This window comes from Triticum urartu, chromosome 1A (genome assembly GCF_056163025.1).
Source record: "Triticum urartu cultivar PI428250 chromosome 1A, HENAU_Tu73, whole genome shotgun sequence".
Taxonomy (NCBI): domain Eukaryota; kingdom Viridiplantae; phylum Streptophyta; class Magnoliopsida; order Poales; family Poaceae; genus Triticum; species Triticum urartu.
This window is the reverse complement of record NC_141873.1, coordinates 593,477,959-593,493,194: the sequence shown is the minus strand read 5'-3', so window position 1 is coordinate 593,493,194 and position 15,236 is coordinate 593,477,959. Positions and strand designations below refer to the sequence as shown.

Sequence of the window (15,236 nt, the reverse complement as noted above, 5' to 3'; positions counted from 1 at the left end):
TGAATCGGAGGTGTGTGAATTGTCCTACCGTTGTGAGCTAAGTGTGTGAACACGATTTGGTAAAGGTAGCGGTGAGAGGCCATGTAGGAGTACATGGTGGGTTGTCTCATTGCAGCTGTCCTCGGGAACTGAGTTCTGTGTTTGTGATACATTAATAGCTACTACCACACATTGGGCTCCGGGCACTCCAAGCTCTCTCGACTTATTAATCAACCTGATATCTGTCCAGGAGTTGCAACTAGTTTCTAGGGTTTTAAGGTAGTGTTAGTAGTTTACCAAGTGGCACCAGGTATAGGTGGGCTTGGGACAGACTAGGCACCGTGGCCGGGTATGCCAAGTGTCGCCTGTTTGGTGGCCTTGGAACCCTGTACACATCGTTTGGGGCCGTGAGCGACACCCCGGCCATATCTCCTTGTAGATGGAACCCGAATGGGCGATAAACCTGGACTAGAGACTTGTGTGGTTAGTCAGGTCGTGGCCGACTCCCTCGCCAGGCTTCCGCTTGAAGGTTGCCGAGATACACGACGTGTACATGGTGGTAAGTGGCGAGAGCGTGTGTGAAGAAGTACACCCCTGCAAGGTTATAACATTGGTAGAAAAAGGGTCATCTGTCCCGGCTGGTAAGGGCCTTTTGTCCCGGTTGTTCAACCGGGACTAAAGGGTCGTTACTAATGCCCTAGCCCTTTAGTCCCGGTTCTTACACGAACCGGGACAGATGGGCCTCCATGTGGCCGGTGCGTCGAGCCCAGGCAGGAGGGCCTTTGATCCCGGTTGGTGGCACCAACCGAGACCAATAGGCATCCACTCGTCAGCATTTCAGGGGATGGGGTTTTTGATTTTTTTGAAGGGGGGGGGTGGGGGTTTTGGGGGGTTAATTTAGGTGTTTCATATATAGCTGGCTAATTAATAGAGAGAAGTGTCCTCTCTTGTCTCCATGCTTGGTCAACGCTACGTACTATATACATATAGAGAGGACTAGACACGCTAGCTAGTAAGCAAATGAAGGAAACAGAAGATTGTCATGAACATATGCATACAGAGAGAATTGATATCGACCACCTCTCCTTCTCCGAGAGATTGGTCGAACAACAAGTTCTCGTATATCTATCCGACACTACCGGCTCCATATATACAATAATTATCTCTTACAATATAATCTCCTAATTATATATGAACACAGGGTCCACATAGTATTCTCCGCCTTCAGCGATCACATGGTCAAGGAAGAATGCCGCCAATTCCTCTTGAATTGCTCGCATACGATCTGGTGGTAGGAGTTCATCCCGCATCCGAAAGATCTAATTTGAAGAAGGGGGTCCATATATATATATATATGAATAAATGAAACTCAACACAAATGATGGTAATAAAATAAAATTATGAATATTATTGCTGACGCACATCATATTGTTTGTCAGAGTAGCCCCGCTCACAGGTCGTGTGGCGGATGGACTCGCAAACATAGTTTCCACAGAAATCATTCCCTTGTTCCTGCCACAACCACTTTACGAGAAATAGAGGTCAATCAAACTAATAAGCAAGCATGCTAAATGGTATTGATGAAACTAGCGCTTGAATCACTAGGAGATGCGCGAAACATGCTACTATAGTACTTACTTTCGGGTCTCTAAATTGCAGCTTCTTCGGCAGTCCCAGAGCTTTTTTGGTGAATTTTCTCCCAACCCTGCTAGACAAAGAAAACAATTACTTGATATCAGGAAATGAACAAAGTTGTTGATATGCATGGTGGATACTGATCGATTTAACTTACTTCTCGAGCATTTGAGTCATGTCCGGATAGTCCTGGGGATCTTTAGGTCTCGAGTCTAAGACGGTTACTAGTCCCTGCTCAAGCTTAATCTCTAGGAGAATATAGTGGAAGCTACGCACGCATGCATAACTCATCAATTACATTACTATAACCTGGACTAATAAGGGAAACCGAATATGCACAAGACAGTAACACTCACTTGAAGTGTAAGGAAAGAGTATTATATCTTTGTTTTCATTTTTTACCAACGATCGTAGCAAGTTGGCCTCGGTATCTTCGGCATGAAATTCAACCTCATATGCATCTATGAGATTTGTGTTAATGAACCCAATATCACCGATTTGTCTTTTCTTCAATTCGGCGATCTTCAATCTGAATAATATAGTGAGGATAATTATAAATACATGCAATGAAAGAGCTGACCTATATAGAGAGACTTAATGACAGAAGTAGTACTACTTACAGACAGTAGCAAGTGACCGTTGATTTATCGAGGGCATTTTGATTGAAAAACTAGCAGAACTCCTCAAATGGAACATTCAACAGTTCAATTCCAACAAGGTCATGCTCCTCTTTAACTCTCAGCGTCAAAATATTCCTCCCCCAGACACTGTGCAGGTTTTCATGTACCAATCATGGAATCTTCTCCTCATCGTTGTTACAGATCTTTCATCTTTGACGAGAGGCTTCCCGTACTTGTATCTGTGTTCGTCCACCTCCAAGAAATCATAATGTACATCATCAGGAAGGTAATCTCCAAGATTGCTATAACTGGGCACCATTCTCGGATCTTTAGCAATGATGTCGCTAGACACCTTGAGCGGGGGGCACGATTGGTCCGCTTGTTCGCCGAGCTGGGCAATTTTTTTCCCAGCTCGTCGTTCTTTTAACCTTTGATCACTGACAGTACTTCCCGACCGCTCCGCTTCGACAAATGTCTTTGCAATAATGCGGTCATAGTTGACTTTCGGCGGAGATGAGGCGGAGAAGAAGGACTACAACGCGCCGGAGCAGCCAGAGCGGCGGCGGGTCTCTTCCGCCCTTGCTAACGAGGCGGAGAAGGAGGAGGCTGGCTGCTCGGGCGCGCCGGCGCAGGCGGAGAAGGAGGCGGAGTGCCGCCACGCGCCGGACAAGGAGGCTGAGTGCCCTAATCACTCGCCGGAGGAGGAAGCGGAGGAGGAGGCGGAGTGCCCTTACTCGCCGGAGGAGGAGGAGGAGGAGGCGGAGGCATCCAGTTCAGAAGGTTGATGAGCTCCTTCCGCCATAGGCATGGAGTCCTCAGACAAGAACCCACTCGAGTCTCCCCTTCACCGGTAGGGTGGTCAAGCTGGAGGTCCTCAAATCCCTCTGTTATTTCGTCCACCGTCACCCTAGCATATCCTTCTGGAATCGGACGACAATGAAAAGTTGCGTCGGGTTCAGGAGGTCGAACAGAGCCGACAGCCGCCTTGACTTTGAAGTTCTGCCATTGCATCATAAGGTGGCAATGTTGAGACTCCGTGATAACATACACGGGGTAGCTAGAAGGAGCCATCAAGACATGCTCCGGCTGAAGCAGCTCGGTGGAAGCCACGCTGTTTCTGCAGTGAGATGGCGGGTTAGCTTCGGGGGTAGTTTTGGTAGGTTGCTTGCTGCGAGCTACGTCTCGTTCCTCTAGCGCTTGAACCCTTTCGTGCAGCTTCTGAATTTGGGTCTGCTCCACTTTTTTCCTCCTCTCCTGGCATTTGTAACCGCCTCCGTCCGGAAAACAAGCCTTCCACGGAATGGAGCCTGGCGTGCCTTGTGTCCGTCCAGGGTGCTCAGGATTCCCGAGGGCCATTGTGAGCTCATCATTCTCTCTGTCTAGAACGAACATCCCTTCCTGGACTGCCTCGATATACTCCTGAATCCTCGTGACTGGTATTCTCAGTTGCTCGTCCGTCCAAACACACTTCCCTGATACAGGGTCCAACATTCCGCCAGCCCCGAAGAACCAAGTCCGGCAACGGTCTGGCCAGTTCATTGTCTCTGGGTCGACCCCTTTATCAAGCAGGTCATTCTCAGCCTTGTCCCACTTAGGCCGGGCTTTGAGGTAGCCACCTGACCCCGTGCGATGGTGAAGCTTCTTCTTCGCAGCATTTTTCTTGTTTGTCACTGACATCTTCTTACTCTTTTCTGATGTCGTGTGGGCCACAAATACGGGCCAGTGATCTCTGATCTTCTCATATTTGCCGATGAATTCTGGTGTCTCTTCTTTGTCGACAAAAATTTTCAGCTCATTATTCCTCCTCCTGAATAGGTCTGCCATCTTCTTAAGTGCATGAGACTTGATTAATTGCTCTTTAACTGGCTTCTCCGGATCCTCCTCTGGCGGTAGGGTGAAATTTTCCTTCAGCTCAGTCCAAAGATCATCTTTCTGCATATCATTGACATAAGACACCTCAGGGTCTTCCTTCTTAGACTTATACCATTGGTGGAAGCTGATCGGGATCTTGTCCCTAATAAGAACCCCGCACTGAGCAGCAAATGCTTCCTTTGTCCGGATGGCTTCAATCGGTTGGCCGTCGCGTGCGATAGCTGTGATCTCAAATCTTTCATCCGAGCGCAACTTTTTCTTCGGGCCTCGTCTCTTTACGGAAGTTGTGCTCGATTCGGAGGGCTAGAAAAAAGAAGAAAGACGAGAGTTAATTAATATGTGTACATACCAAAACAATGAATGCATCAATTAGTTAGTCAGCACAGGCTTAACTAATATATTTACCTGGCCGGACTCTGTTCGGTCACCGGAGCCGTCACCACGGGCTGCTTCTTGCAGTAGGGTCAGGTCACCGGAGCCATCATAATCATGTCTTTCCTCCTCCATTCTTCGATCACCGTAGCCTGCTTATGCTTCCTCGTCTCTTTCCTCCTCCAGACCATCATTGTCGTTAAGATACGACAAGACATCACCTCAGGCTAAGATTATGTCCCCCAACACCTCCTCTGCTTCCTCGTCTCGTCCGTGCTCCATTGTTTCTGCAAATATTACAACATGAAAATTATTACACAAACATGACAGTAGGTGGATATATTAGTGGCAAACGTAGACCTAGCTTATTCCGGGTTTGGGGTGGCCTCGGCAACGCTTCAAGGGTAGGGGCACGGCGGGAGGGGGTAAGAGACTGAGATCGTTTTTTTCTAGGGTTTGGGTGTCCTCGAGAGTTTTGGTCGAGCGAGAGGGCCGGGGGGTGCTCCAGTGGTATAAGTTATCACGGTCGAAGTTATCCGGGAGGGGGTTATATCGACAACGACGACATACATACATGGGAAAATAATGTTATCGGGGAGGGGGTAGGTCGAACCCCCCCCTCATGTTGAAGTTATCGGGACACGGGATATATCGACAACGACATATCCGATAAAATAAGAAGACAAAGAAGAAATAAAAAGAGGAGAATAAGAAAGGAATAGAGGAGAAGATTGAAGAAAAAAAAGAGGAGAAGAAGAAAGGAATAGAGGAGAAGAAGAGAAAATAGAATATTCTGTTTTCTCTTCTTCTCCTCTATTCCTTTCTTCTCCTCCTCTTCTTTTTCTTCTTTTTTCTTCTTCTTATTTATTTCTCCTCTTCTTCCTCTCCTCTTCTTCTCCTTTATCTTCCTCTTCTTATTTTCCTTTTTCCTCTCATTCTTTTTCTTCTTCTTCCTTCTTAATATCACTTAGCAACTTTCTGACAAAATACATGAAGTAGTATTGCTTGTTTTTTAATTGTTCAAATAGAAAATTTAGAAAAAAGTAAAGGTTTTGCCTAATGCATTGTTCATATGAATATACAAACATTTGCATATTCTACAATAATTAATATCACCAAAGAAATCTATGAACAAAAAAAATCCTAACTTTTCTAAAAATCAATCTTTTGCATACATGAACATATATATACACAGAGAACATACATACATATATACATTTTTATAAAAATGCAAAAAACAAAAAATCTAAAAAAAGGACATATACACGCTCCTTCTTTTCCTTCTTCTTCCTTCTTCCTCTTTTCTTCTCCAACACAAAACACATCTCATCTCTTCTCATTTCATCCAAAAATAGTTCTTTGCATATGAAAATAAATACATTTACTTTTTTTTCTTAAATGTTACATATGAACATATACAGAGCATTATACAGCATATACAGAGCATTATATATACAGTGAACATACATACATACATAGATCTTAACAAAAAAAATGAAAAATAGGCCGCGGTGGTCGGCGACGGCGACGATGGTTGGCGATGACGCTTACGGATGACGTGCGGGGACGGCAACGAGAATGAAAGGGGAGGAGGCAGGGGCTCACAATGCGGGGAGGGGTCGAGGTCGCCGGCCAGAATCTTTGCGGCGGCGGACGAATGACCTCGGGGATGAACGGGTCGCGGGAGCCGGCGTGGTGCTTCCCCAAAGCGACGGCGACAACGGGCGCGAGGAGGGGTCGGTGCCGGCCTGAGGCAGAGGCGGTGGCACGTGGGGCAGGGACGGCGTCGGGGCGTCGCGGGGCAGCGGTGGCGTCGAGGCGGCAAAGTCAGGGTAGCGGTGGAGCGGGGCGGCGACGGCGTCGGGGCGGCGCGGTGAGGTGGACGGCGGTGGCGCGAGGTGGCGCGTGGCGACGGGGGCGGCGACAATGGGCGGCGGCGACGACGACGGCGGCGACGGGCACGGGCGACGGGGCAGAGGGCGGCGAGAGAATGAGAAACTGAATGAAAATTTCACAAGTGTTTTCTTATATACTAAGAGCATTGGTCCCGGTTCGTGGAACCAACCGGGACCAATGCCCCCCTTTAGTCCCGGTTGGTGGCACCAACCGGGACCAAAGGTCTCTTTTCAGCAGCCCAAAGAGCGGGAAGCGGCGGCCTTTGGTCCCAGTTGGTGGCACCTACCGGGACTAAAGGGGGGCATTGGTCCCGGTTGGTGCCACGAACTGGGACCAAAGGGTGGCAGTGGTCCCGGTTCGTGCCACCAACCGGGACCAATGGCCTTGCACAATGGCGTGGTGGTTGGAGTTTAGTCCCACCTCGCTAGTTGAAAGCGCCCCGCACCTGTTTATAAGCACTGCTACCTCCTCTCTCTCAAACTCCTCTGAACTGCAGGCCTATGGTCCTAATTCGACGCTGCTTTGCCTGTGGGCCTGCTGGGCCTTCTGCGGGCCTGAATCCTAGCCCAACTAGCTGATTTTCTAGTCATATTCAGGCCGTGGTGGCCTAGGAGGTGGCATATTTTTATTTTTTTCCAGTTTTTTTGTTATCTTTGTTGCTTTATTTATTTATTTTGTTTCTACTTACAACAAAATACTTACTGTTGCTATTTTATTTATTTTGTTAAGGTTTATTTATTTTGTTTTATTATAGTTTATTTTGTTTCTACTTATTTATTTTATAAAAGTTTATTTTATTTATTTTATTTTGTTTCTACTTATTTATTTTATTTTGTTTCTACTTATTTATAAAATTTCATTTTGCTTATACTTATTTATTTTATTTTCTTTTTTGCTTTTTGTATTTATTTTCTGAAAATTCTTTTTGCTTTTAATGTTTTGAACAGAAAATACTTTGATAATTTTAGTTGCATAAATTCTATATAATTTTAGTTTCAATAATACTAGAGGTTTATAAAAGCTTTTTAGTTGATTCCTTTAGTACCCGTTCTTTCTGCACTTTCTGACTTCATTTGTTATTTTTCATGCATTTCGTGAACAAAATGGACAATCTCTTTCGAAGTATTAGGGTTTCGAACGAAAACTCATCTGTTACAAATTGATTTCATTTTCTTGAACTTATTTGAACTCCATACTTTTCGTGTGTTCAAAATGCACCATTCAAAGCCACATCATCAATTTTCAACCCTTTCTGACTTCATTTGTTATTTTCATGCAGTGACTGATTGTTTTGAGCTAAATGACCCTAAAATTGAAAAGCCCTACAAATGAGCTCTGGAAAGGTTGAAAGTTGGCATGGTATCATCATTTCACCCACATAGCATGTGCTAAAAAGTTGAGAGGGTTACGGCAAAAGCTGGATGCACTTCGTGAACAAAATGGACAATCTCTTCCGGAGTATCAGGGTTTCGGACGAAAACTCATCTGTTACAGAGGGATTTCATTTTCTTGAACTTATTTGAACTCCAGACTTTTTGTGTGTTCAAAATGAACCATTCAAAGCAGAGACTGATTTTGAATGGTGCATATTCAACACACAAAAAGTGTGTAAAGATCGCCAACCCCAAGATTAAAAAATGAGCATAGATGCGCCTATAGAGAGAATTCAACCTAAATTCATTTTCTATGAATTTCAGAGAAATTCACTCTGAATTTAGGTCAAATTCCCTGTATAAGGGCATCTATTTTCACTTTGAGAGGAGCTCAACAAGGTAGAGAGGGACGGGCTTATGAACCGGTGTGAACGCCCTTCGGTTGGCGAGGTGGGACTAAACTCTGAACGCAACGAGGACTAACCCTTTAGTCCCGGTTTGTGGAGGTCATGGGCCAGGGCCGAGGCGCATTGGTCCTGGTTCGTGCGTGGAACCGGGACCAAAAGGTTCAGACGAACCGGGACCAATGGCCCACGTGGCCCGGCCAGCCCCCTGGGCTCACAAACTGGGACAGTTGCCTCCTTTGGTCCCGGTTAGTGATTGAACCGGGATTAATGGTATTACGAGGGTATCATACTCGTCTGTTACAAAGTTGGCATGGTATCATCATAATAGTTGCGGGAGAAAGTCTTCACTTTTTCTTCGCTTGTTTCATTTGCTTATTGCACCGTAACCATGGATAATCTTCATCGTTTATCAGGATGCCTGGGTCAGCCTTGACTTTGAAGGGAGGAATTTCATGAAACTTTTCATAATATTCAGACATGTCTGTCTTTCCCTCCACTCCCACGATGTCCCTTTTTCCTGAAAGAACTATGTGGCGCCTTATCATTTTGTTTTCTTGGTTTGGTAGACATGTCCTTCACATAGATAACCTGTGCCACATCATTGGCTAGGACGGATGGTTTGTTAGTGTACCCAAGATTTTTCAGATCCACTATTGTCATTCCGTACTATGGGTCTACCTGTACCCCGCCTCCTGACAGATTGACCCATTTGCACTTAAACAAAGGGACCTTAAAATCATGTCTGTAGTAAAGTTCCCATATGTCCACTATGTAACCATAATATGTGTCCTTTCCCCTCTCGGTTGTTGCATCAAAGCGGACACCACTGTTTTGGTTGGTGCTATTTTGATCTTGGGCGATCGTGTAAAATGTATTCCTAGTTATCTCGTATCCTTTGTAAGTCAATACAGTCAAAGATGGTCCCCTGGACAACGAGTACAGCTCATCACAAACAGTGTTGTCACCTCTGGGGATGAGTTTCCAACCAACTGCTGAAAGTCCTGATGTGTTCACATGTAATCCAGTCATTGCACTGCTCCGGGTGTTTGGAGCGCGGACTGTTCTTGTGTTCATCGACATACGGGGTCACCAAGGTAGAGTTCTGTAGAACTGTGTAGTATGCTTGAGACCAAGAATATCCGTCCCTGCATATTATTGAGTCCCCTCCAAGCGGCACCTTTTCCAGTCAGTCTCCCCGCATACCGCGATTTAGGGAGTCCTATCTTCTTAAGGCCAGGAATGAAGTCAACACCAAACCCAATGACATCCTCTGTTTGATGGCCCATGGAGATGCTTCCTTCTGGCCTAGCGCGGTTACAGACATATTTCTTTAGGACTCCCATGAACCTCTCAAAGGGGAAGATATTGTGTAGAAATACAGGCCCCAGAAAGACAATCTCGTCGACTAGATGAACTAGGACGTGCGTCATGATATTGAAGAAGGATGGTGGGAACACCAGCTCGAAACTGACAAGACATTGCGCCACATCACTCCTTAGCCTTGGTATGATTACTGGATCGCTCACCTTCTGAGAGATTGCATTGAGGAATGCACACATAGCTTCACAATGGCTAATCGGACGTTTTCCGGTAGAAGCCCCCTCAATGCAACCGGAAGCAGTTGCGTGATAATCACGTGGCAGTCATGAGACTTTAGGTTCTGGAACTTTTTCTCTGGCATATTTATTATTCCCTTTATATTCGACGAGAAGCCAGTCGGGACCTTCATACTGAGCAGGCATTCGAAGAAGATTTCTTTCTCTTCTCCCGTGCCTCAGGTGTATCTTTTGTCTTCCCATACACGCCCAAGAAGCCTAACAGGTTCACGTAAAGGTTCTTCGTCACGTGCATCACATCGATTGAAGAGCGGACCTCTAGGTCTTTCCAGTAGGGTAGGTCCCAAAATATAGATTTCTGCTTCCACGTGGGTGCGTGTCCCTCAGCGTCATTCAGAACAGCTAGTCCGCTGGGACCCTTTCCAAAGATTACGTGTAAATCATTGACCATAGCAAGTACGTGATCATCGATACACATGGCGGGCTTCTTCTGGTGATCTGCCTCGCCTTTGAAATGCTTGCTTTCTTTCGACATTGATGGTTGTTTGGAAGAAATCGACGATGGACCAGGTACACATTCTTCCTGCATTTTTCCAGGTATATACTTTCAGTGTCATCTAAACAGTGCGTGCATGCGTGGTATCCCTTGTTTGTCTGTCCTGAAAGGTTACTGAGAGCGGGCCAATCATTGATGGTTACAAACAACAACGCGTGCTGGTTAAATTCCTCCTTTTTGTGCTCATCCCACGTATGTACACCGTTACCATTCCACAGCTGTAAAATTTCTTCAACTAATGGCCTTAGGTACACATCAATGTCGTTGCCGGGTTGCTTAGGGCCTTGGATGAGAACTGGCATCATAATTAACTTCCGCTTCATGCACATCCAAGGAGGAAGGTTATACATACATAGAGTCACGGGCCAGGTGCTGTGGTTGCTGCTCTGCTCCCCGAAAGGATTAATGTCATCCGCGCTTAAACCAAACCATACATTCCTTGGGTCACCTGCAAACTCAGCCCAGTACTTTCTCTCGATTTTTCTCCACTACGACCTGTCAGCGGGTGCTCTCAACTTCCCGTCTTTCTTACGGTCCTCACTTTGCCATCGCATCAACTTGGCATGCTCTTCGTTTCTGAACAGACGTTTCAACCATGGTATTATAGGAGCATACCACATCACCTTCGCAGGAACCCTCTTCCTGGGGGGCTCGCCGTCAACATCACTAGGGCCATCTCGTCTGATCTTATACCGCAATGCACCGCATATCGGGTATGCATTCAGATCCTTGTACGCACCACGGTAGAGGATGTAGTCATTAGGGCATGCATGTATCTTCTGCACCTCCAATCCTAGAGGGCATACGACCTTCTTTGTTGCGTATGTACTGTCGGGCAATTCTTTATCCTTTGGAAGCTTCTTCTTCAATATTTTCAGTAGCTTCTCAAATCCTTTGTCAGACATAGCATTCTCTGCCTTCCACTGCAGCAATTCCAGTACGGTACCGAGCTTTGTGTTGCCATCTTCGCAATTGGGGTACAACCCTTTTTTGTGATCCTCTAACATGCGATCGAACTTCAGCTTCTCCTTTTGACTTTCGCATTGCGTCCTTGCATCAACAATGACCCGGTGGAGATCATCATCAACGGGCACATCGTATGGTTCCTCTTGATCTTCAGCAGCTTTCCCTGTTGCAGCATCATTGGGCACATCGTCTGGTTCCTCTTGATCTTCAGTAGCTTCCCCCATTGCAGCATCACTACAAGGATACCCCCTATAAAGCAACACATATTGTACAACATTTTGATTATATGTTGTAAAATTCACAATAGATACAAATATAATAACCATTGTAGGATATGCATTGTAGACTTGTAGCTCGTGACCCACGTACTAAATTGCAACCGGCCACAACTAAGTAAAGCCCAAATGCACTAACCTAGCCCAGCCCAAGTTGGCTTTCACGATTAGGTCATTCCTTGTCCCCAGGGTCACCTATTCCTCTCGAGCCGCCCACGCCGGCCGCCGCACCTCGTCACCGCTCCCCTGTGACCAACTCCTTTGCACGGCTGCGACCTACCTGCATCCTGATGCGCCGCCCCTCACCACTGCCCTGCGATCCTCTGTCCTGGCGCGCCGCACCTCGCCACAACCCTGCGGTCCTCCGTCCTGGCGCGCCGCACCTCGCCACAACCCTGTGATCCTCCGTCCCGGCGCGCCGTCGCTCGTCACCACTCCCCTGCTGCCCTGCATACCGATGCGCCGCCCCTCGTCATGGCACTCCTGTGACCAACGGCGAATCTAAGGTACGGCCATGTACAGTCTCGGGCCTACCCACCAAGTTTTCCCTCAAACCCAAGCCAATCTCATGTACCAACGGCGCATGTTCTTAGCGCGCGATCCGTCCTTGCCGTTATCGAATTCGCAGCTGCTGCCGATGTAACCAGTGGGCCACGCCCAAAATATCTGCCTCACAAATCTACTTTGCTAAATTGACCATCTACCTCCACAGTACTATGCATGTAAACGCCGTCCGAATTGGCATGACGAGTCAGAGAGGAAGGCAGGGAAGGACCTGAGCACGCTTACTAATAGGACTGGATGGATACTCCTGCCACAGATTTCATTCTAGGTATGACTACATCTATTTTTTCTTTGTAAAAGAAAGAAGATAAGGCTCTTCAACTGTTCATTAACGCATGATTAAGCTCGCAAAGTAGCACCCAATCCCAATAGTGGCTCGTCCACTTATTAATATTACATGCAAGGTAATGATCGGGCCTCTCTATACTATGCAAATCGATATGCTTGAATAGCAACAAAGTGCAGCAATTAATTTAACATAACATATATTAACTACAAACATATAAGAGATTGTAAATCAAGTTGACTATCATGCACTATATACAAGACTTTTACTATTGTACGTCTTAACTTAGTCTGCATGGCTTGCAGTGCACTTGCTGCAACCAGAGTATGTATATGGTTTCTTCAATATTGCCATGTTGGCTTTGAAACTGAGCAGAATTATTTAATTTTCTTTTTAATATTAGTTATTTATTTATATTTTTCAGATTGGTGCTTCTTTTCCTCTTCTAAAATAAAAATTGATCTTTGAGTTATGTTAGTCAGATATGATTATTATGCCAGACTATATCATCAGCAAGGTGTTTTTAGTACCAAATGATGAATATTTCAACCACTATTTGGCGGTAAGTTAGATGCTTTACCTTACTTTCCAAAAATAATATAGGTGCTTCTGTTACAGTTGGGAGTTGATGTATTGTTATCTCAGTATGGTGGCCAATACAAATTATATTCTATATTCATATGCACTTTCAGACCAGATAAAGCGTAATTGTATTATCTTTTGACTCTCTTCATGGTAACATGGTATCTCGATGTATCCTCTTAAAAAAATCATGAGAAATATTTTAATATTAGAAGTTTGCCTTTTCATCTAAAAAAGGATATTAGTATTTGTGGGTATCATGAGTTCAGGACACGGTGCTCCTATAGACGCATTTTTGGGGGTACTATTCCGCATTAAAAGTCAGGAACGTGTTCTATTCTGCCTATTGTATGTATGAATGATGGAAAGACCAAACGGTTTTGTTTTGCAAATTCCATACGGGAAGGGAAAGAACAAACTATATAAAATGATTAACCTGTGATGTACTACTACTTTTCAGTACTATGTACTCATGAAATACACTCCAAGGAAACAAGCGCCTACAAGTTGTCCCTCTAAAATTAAGGTACTCCTGTAGCCATTCCATGATAAATTAGTTACTCTTTTAGCAATTTCAATATAAATTTGTTGGTTTTGCCCAATAAGATGTTCCTAGAAAGGTAGAACAGTACACACACTATCGATTTGCAACCATCCCTTTTTGGGTCTAGAGTTTCAACTCTCACTTTTGTTCGTTGCCCACAAAATATTTACTCATCATTATTTGTGCCATTTGTAATATCTATGTCACTATGCATCACAAAAAACATATGCTATATTGTATTTGCAGCACGCAAATTATCATGGTTTGTTTTCAGTTTAAAAGAAAACAAATGTTTACTTGAGCTAATTAGCACGTGTACCAGTTAGGTATGTGGCATGCAAGCAGAGGAGAGGATGAACTTGAGAATTACCAATTCTGCCTCATATTTGATCTGATAAGGTAAGTTTCTTCATAGCTTTTGTCGCTGGATGTGAAAATATATGTTCCATCAAGCATACTTTTATTTTCTATGGTCATATCGATACTTTAAATCTTAGGCCTAATATATTGCAAATTCCAAAGACATACGAATATTCTTGCGTATGGTCTGTAAATCTAAGAAATTTCGCACCAATCCTTTTTGGTGTCTTCTCCTAACCACATCAGACCAAGGCCACCATCACGAGAATAAGTGTGCATTGTACAAGGCTTTCGTTGAAGCTAACTAGTGATGTCATATTGAAGCTAACTATTTTAGATCACCATAGTAGTTATTCCCAGCCAACAATATGAAACACAAAATGTTAGTCTGTGCATGGGTTCATGACTAGTATGAAAAGTAGAATCACCTTACTAGCCCTTTTACGATCTTTGAAGAAAATTCTGCCTGCTATGTAGCAAAGTCTGGGAGTTTGGTCCTTGCATTGTCGAAGAACGATATAATTGTCAATTATATTGTACGACGATAGGGATTAAATCGCAAATCCGATATTCATATGCTAAGATTTTGCAATTCATTCATGGTTACAACGGCAATAATATTTGTTATTTTTATGAAGTGTGCAATGTATATAGAATTCAAAAAATTACTAATGTGATTTCCTAGAGAAAGTAAATAGTACTCAACTTTTGTGGATGAATTTCTGGATCGATTTTGCATACAGAGATATATCAGCATATACAATGACTAATATTTTGTCTCTACAACTACTTGCATATGTTAATGCACTGTGTGTTAACAGTTCATTTTGATTTTTTGTTTGTAGATGCAAAAAGTAAATGGATGATTATATGGGTGTGTGAAGATCATGATGCTCCTGTCCTTGATGATGAGGATGATGATGATGATGGATGCTTTTATTGTTCGTTAAGTTGTAGGGATGTTCATTTTGGGTGATGGGTGATGTTCCTCAATTAAGTTTTAGATAAGTTGTAGGGATGTTGATGGATGCTTTAGGTTGAACTTTCGATGTGTCGAAAATATTTAGATTATGCATCACATTCGGATGATGTTCCTCTTGTAATATCCAATATTGTAACCCACAATTTTATCAAATATATGATTTCTTCATTATATGTGAGTAATATCCTCTTAGTTTTTCATCACTTGAAATACACATCTATCGCCAATTACGTGGAGCATTAATTTAATTGCTGGCAATATATATAAAAATAATAATATAATTCACATTATATATGTACAACACTTGAACCGTTGCAATTTTTTTGTTGCCAAGCAATGGGATTTTGATGACTGTACATTAAACACCAACGTATAAAACTGTTGCACAATCTGTTTTATGTGTTGCATTTT

The 15,236-nt window shown here is 44.1% G+C and overlaps 1 long non-coding RNA gene and 1 pseudogene across 2 annotated transcripts; one reads left to right on the top strand and one right to left on the bottom strand.

Moving 5' to 3' along the window:
• The window catches only part of LOC147993266 (uncharacterized), a 35,677-nt pseudogene extending 24,404 nt beyond the window's left edge, over window positions 1-11,273 (bottom strand).
• Window positions 11,274-11,697: 424 nt separating this feature from the next.
• On the top strand, window positions 11,698-14,955 carry LOC125540594 (uncharacterized). 2 transcript variants are annotated; one of them, XR_015615468.1, is made up of 5 exons: window positions 11,698-12,013; window positions 12,220-12,339; window positions 13,400-13,465; window positions 13,810-13,882; window positions 14,689-14,955. It is a non-coding gene; the product is annotated as an uncharacterized LOC125540594 (long non-coding RNA). The 2 variants fall into 2 exon arrangements; XR_015615469.1 differs by lacking the exons at window positions 11,698-12,013; window positions 12,220-12,339 and adding an exon at window positions 12,521-12,919.
• The last annotated feature ends 281 nt before the right edge of the window (window positions 14,956-15,236 follow it).